At 43.1% G+C, this 6,113-nt stretch overlaps 1 pseudogene across 1 annotated transcript; it reads left to right on the forward strand.

Moving 5' to 3' along the window:
* The first annotated feature begins 2,207 nt into the window (after nt 1-2,207).
* LOC310780602 (tetraspanin-7 pseudogene) lies at nt 2,208-2,708 on the forward strand (annotated as a pseudogene). The gene has a single exon. The product of its transcript is annotated as a tetraspanin-7 pseudogene (transcript).
* The last annotated feature ends 3,405 nt before the right edge of the window (nt 2,709-6,113 follow it).

Raw genomic sequence — 6,113 nt, forward strand, 5'->3', positions numbered from 1 at the left:
CCAGGCCCCTGTACTCCTCCTCCTGCCCCCCCCTGATACACCCCACAATGGCGGTGTCGTCCGAGTATTTCTGTATGTGGCATGTCTCAGAGTTGTGCTGAAAGTCTGCAGTATAAATTGGGAACAGGACAGGAGCAAGAACGGTCCCCTGTGGGGCCCCCGTACTACTCACCACCGTCTCGGAGACACAGTCCCGCAGTCTTACGTACTGTGGTCTTCCGGTTAGGTAGTCAGTAATCCAGGTTACCAGGGGGGCGTCGACCTGCAGCTCTTCCAGCTTGTCTCTCAGCAGGCGGGGCTGTATGGTGTTAAATGCACTGCTGAAGTCAAAATACATAATCCTCACCGCATTGCCCGTGGTGTCGAGGTGGGTGGCCACCCGGTGCAGCAAGTAGGTGACAGCGTCATCCACCCCCAGCTGCTCAAGTCATGGGGAAACGGAAACCGCATCGGTATGCATCGATATGCATGAAGCATAACGTTAGCTGTGCCTGTGAACAGCAGCCAATCTGCTGCCACAATTGAGCCCCTCCGTCTCCGCTGCGATAGCCCCTCCACATGATTAGTTGCCGACACCAGCGTCTTTCTGAAAAGTTACATTATTCTCAGCTGGAAGCGCTGGGAGCCGGCGCTGTGAAAAAGCTGGGCGTAGCGCACTTTTCAGTGCAGAGCAAACGCAGCAGAGAGCCACCAGAGACACTCCCACGGAGGAGGGGTGTGCAGTTGAGGGGGGTGGGGCACGCAGGGCAGCATACAACAGTGTTGGTGTTGTGACAGCAGGCTCGATGGACAGATTGCCAAACACAAGCTAGAATATCTGATGCCCACCAGCAGTAAATCAAGACCAGCAAGAAGGTGTAGGGTCTGCGCACGCAGGGGCCAGCGCTGCTGGTTGCAGCTAAAAAATATTATTTTGCCAAACAAAATTCCTTTGTTTTCCCTGTTTTATTGAAGGAAATTATTTTTGAGGTGTCACTACATCAGAAAATATTAGCTTCAGAGTCAGTGCTGTGCTTGAAATGCTTCATTTCACAAAAGGCTAATTATCTCAACTTCTAGTTTGAAATGTCTGTTTTTGGTGAAAACAACCTATCTTCTCCGGCTGATAAGTAAAGAACGGAAAATGATATCAATAAACTTTTTTTTGCTGATGATACAATAGAGTCTCATCGTTCTTTGGGCGTGTTCGGTGTTTACATAGTAATATCACACAATATTCTGTGGGCCTCGAGAAATCACTGAAAACGCTCTGAAAGGGCTGGCACTGGGAGCATCCGTTTTCCAAAAGTGGCTGGCACTCAATGAGTTAAACAACCTATGTATTAATGAACGACTGAGAGGGTGTTCCAATCCAAAGAAGGGGGGGAAAAAGCTACTACTGCAGTAACTTGGCACCCAGTATTTCACATGGACATACAGATTAGAGTTCTCCTGTTTTCCCTTCTGATGCAATCAGGTTGCACAAAACACCGTCATTTAAGATTTTCCTTAACGTCCGAGTTAAGATTTCCATAAAACAAAATCTGTTGCACAAAACCCTCCTCCTTAAGGTTGAACATTTTAAGGAAGACTTAAGGAAAAGACTTAAGGGTGTTTTGTGCAACCGGTTTTATTTTGTGGAAACCTTAACTCGGACCCTAAGGAAAATCTTAACTCAAGGTGTTTTGTGCTGCACATTGTAATTTATTGTACGATGTCAAAAAAAAAAAAAAAAAAAAGGCCACTTGATGCTGGACCCAAAATGGAGTCGTTCCCGTTCACCCCTATGTTAAAATGCCCCACTTTGTAACAGGATTACTGTGTTTACAGCATGGTCCAAAACACTGTTTTGGCTTATAGGCTACAGGTAAAAACCCTTTCATAATTGTACGGGGGTAAATTTTGATATAATAACTTGCCCGTTTAGAATGGGTGGGTGGTGTGGTGTCTGTTGCAGTGTCAGTCACAATTGTGATGTCACTCGAGCAACTGTGATGTCATCAGTGATGACACTCGAGGTGATGTCACTGATTATGACATCACTGATGATGTCATCAGTGATGACACTCGAGGTGATGTCACTGATTATGACATCACTGATGATGTCATAAATCCTTCCCTGCTGAGGTTATATCACAATGTCTATGTCTTTATCACCCAAAGTTTTTTCCCCAAACAGGTACAGTGACGTTTTCTCTTCTCTTCACCTACAAAGTGCAAAAGCCACCATGTCTCTGTTGTCTCAACGGCTTCAGATGAAGCCTGTGATCCTGACCTTGGTGTTCCTGGCTCAGCTTGTGACTGGAATCTCAGCCTTCCTCTTCAGGCATGAGATCAAGGCCACATTATCAGATGGATATTCATACGCTGTGGAGAACTACGATGGCAACAACCCACCAAGCACTGCAGTCGACACCATTCAACGTACTCTGAAGTGCTGTGGGAAGACAAATTACACCGACTGGATGGAGACCACCTACTTTAAAGAGAAGGGCATCCCTCCCAGCTGCTGTAAAGACCACACTAACTGCACACCAGAGAGCCTCAAAGACCCTGAGAAGTTTGGGAATGAGGTATACAGAGAGGGTTGCTTCTCACTGGTGACCAGCACGATGGAGTCCAACTTGGGAATCATTGCAGGAATCTCTTTCGGAACCACCTTCATCCAGCTCATTGGAATATTCCGGGCCTGCTGCTTATCTCGATACATAACCAATGAGGTGGTCTAGCAGTCTCCGTCCACAGGTTACTCTCCAGAGAGCGGAGGACAGGAGGACATGAGCAGGAGAAGTAACCCCAACAGGAAGTACTGTACTGCCCTACAAATCATAACCGCAGTACCTACGCCAACACTGAAACTGAGAAAAATGGCTTTAAAGTTTTTGGACTGTCCAGCCAAATGAGATATAGGTTGAAAAGTGGCAATGCGCTTATTAAATATGTATACGTTAAATATATGTTAAAGTATTTTTTGGGGGGCAAAACAATTATTAATTAGTTGACCTATGACCCCAGAAATGCAGATACGGCACTCTGTCTGTGTATTACCTTAAACAGATGTGTAGGTAGTACAAGGGAAAAGCGCAGTAACTACAATCTAATGTGCTTCTCCTGTCTTGTTTTTCATGAGACAATTGTAATCGGTTTTGATTTCGATACCACATCATATCTGTATTTAATTGTTTTATTGTTTACATGTTTAAAACATTTAAATGGATGAGTAACAGATAAATTCAGGGAATCCTGAAGTCAGTTGATGTAATCTTCACCACTGGTGTTGCTTTTTGGTCATCATTCTGACACAATTAATTAATGAGCACAGTTGTTTTATGATCTTAATTTAGAACAGGTTTTCTGAATTTTTTGAATTTGATAATTCATACAAGAACATATACAGTATTACATAGCATATTACAATTATTTTGATTAAAATGAATTACAGACTGAGTCTGAATGCTGATAATTTATGCAGCAATTAAAAGGATTGTCCTGATGAGCTAGGTAGTGTTACCAAACAATTATCACTATCTACAGCCAGATTAACACTTCCCAGTGGAGAACACAATTCCCTTCTTTATTGGATGATCTCTTATGGATTATTAGCTAGGAATACAGCATTTACGATTTTAAAGACACTGAAGACTCATTCATTAACAATTTGGACAGCTGTCAGTGCACTCTCATATTGGGAATTGACTGGATTAACTAAACAGATTGTGCCATTATGAGTGATTGATATGTTGGGCTTTGTTATGGAAAGAGCGGGAAAATTGCAGTAACTACAAAATCCAACCAAAAACCAATCTGAACCACAGTAACTACACCTCAAAATGTAGTTACTACTGCGTTTATCTCTGTTTAAGTCCAGCTGAAGCTCTGTGAAAGCAAATCAAACTGCAGTAAGTGTAGTTACTGCAGTTTTGTCTGGTTTTTGGTTGGATTTTGTAGTTACTGCAACTTTTATACTCTGTTTTCTCAAATAGAGAGCAAGACTGAACTTAGAAAATTTTTCACATGATAAAACAGATATCTAAAAGTTCAATTTCAATAATAACTCAATTTTGACCAAAATTGTAGTTACTGCGGGTTTGATTTGGAGGGCAGTGTAGGCATCTCAAAAGACAGGCTGGAGGATGGAGAGATCAATCAACTTTTATTAGCAGACACATCGTCCATAGAAAGAACAGACAAACGCATAACAATTAAAAGAAAACACGCAAGAGCACAGTAAAAGAAAAACTATAAAAGGCACTTATACCAAAATTGACTACTCCAGAGTGATGGAGCTGAACCCAGACTACCTCAAGGCCAGCCTGAGGAGGGCGCAGCTTCGACGAGACAGACCGCAGCTGGACGAAACTCTGGAAGACTTCCAGAAGGTTCTGGAGAACGATCCAGGCCAGGACACTGCCAGACTGGCCTGCATGAGGTTACCTCAGCACATCATGAGAGGGATGAGAAGCTGAAGGAAGAGCTGATGAGTACCCTGAAGAAGCTGGACAACTTGTTCCCGAGACCTTTACGTGAATCCGTTTGGAAGTTAGGCACTTTTTATGTTGGGCACGCCCATTGCCGCAGTCATGTCCATTCCCACAGTCATGTGTACAACATTGCTGTTGTTGATGGTGGTGGTGATGATGATGATGATGATGATGATGATAATGATGTGTATTGTAAGCCCATGCCTGCTGGGCATACAATGTATGCATGACAATAATAAAGAATTAAAAAAAAATCATTCATTCATGCTTTCAATGTATTGTGTATTGTATTGTTGTACTGTTGTCTTGGACACCAGGGATCTGATAAATAAACAAACGCCCACTGTCTGCATGGGTGCGTTAAGTAAAAAAGAAAAAGAAAAAGGTGGTTTGTGCAACCGGCCCCGCCTGCTCTATTCCATTCTGCCACTAGTACACTAGTATACAGATTCTTCTCACTGTTCTTTTAGTATGCAAACATATCAGCATCACGCTCTGACTTCATGGGTTTTAGCTTAAACTTACCATGTTAAGGAAACATGCTGATCAGTGCTGTCTGTGGTCTAATTCAGCCAGCGCTAGATGTGAACTGAAACGTCATTTGGATATCAGTTCACCTTGTTCGGGTGCATGGTGTGTGGTGTGAAGTGTCCCTGACTTTGGTCCACTTGCATCGGTTATTGATGTCTGGTCTCTCCTGGGAGATCCTGAAGTGTCCTTTCGTCAGATCCCTCCGGAGGTTGCAGCGGCAGGTGGTTTTCACCGACCTCACAACAACATGTCCTGGGATTGGTTCAACTTTGGCCCCGCAATGCTCCTACTCCCACCAATAGGGTACCGCAGGAATGAATGGGAAGTAGCAAATCGCCACCATGCTGTTTCGTAAGGGGAAAAGGATATGGGATTTTAGAATTTGGATTTCAGTTAAATCCATGAAATAGTCTGTGGTTAACAAAAGCTTGTGGGAGTGGAGATTTGTGTTCAGCAGGATAATCTCCACAAACTAGGACCACTTTTATGACTTTTGAAGCGTAAATGCTTTATTTTATTTTATTATTACTGTAAGGTCTGCACCATTGGGAAGATGTAACTTAATTACAGACAATTAAAAAGCATTTTGGTTTGGTAAAAGATTCAACACAAATACAGTTCAAAGTTGCTTTGGCATTGATCGCCACTCCCCCTCCTTTCTTTACATGATAATTCCCGTAGACATTGTATCCATAACCGATGGTTTCAGCCACGTTTCTGACAGAACTATAATGTCGCAGAGATGAATTGTGTCTATTTTATTTATTAAACTGCCTACATTTACTGTCAGTAAATGACATGTTAATCCATTGATGTTTTTGAGATCGTTTGGATTTTCAAGCTGTGTCAGGTCAGGGCCTGGGTTGGGGTGGATGTTACCTGATAGAAGAAGCAGGAGAATCACCTTGACTTTGCTTGCTGGGCCACTTCTCCAGCAGCAGGCTACAAAGCACTAGCGAAATCGAACAAGTTGCTGGAAAAATGGCTTCTCTTCATTGTATATGGATCATATCCTATATGTTTTGCAATCTTCTGGCGATACCTGCAGCGTGGTGCAGCATACTCACTTTCCTCCATTCTGCATAGTAGCTCTGGGAGAGCTGCCCCCCAGCGACGTCATCA

The sequence above is a fragment of the Poromitra crassiceps genome (genome assembly GCF_964638095.1).
Source record: "Poromitra crassiceps genome assembly, chromosome: 8".
In the NCBI taxonomy this organism is placed as follows: Eukaryota; Metazoa; Chordata; class Actinopteri; order Beryciformes; family Melamphaidae; genus Poromitra; species Poromitra crassiceps.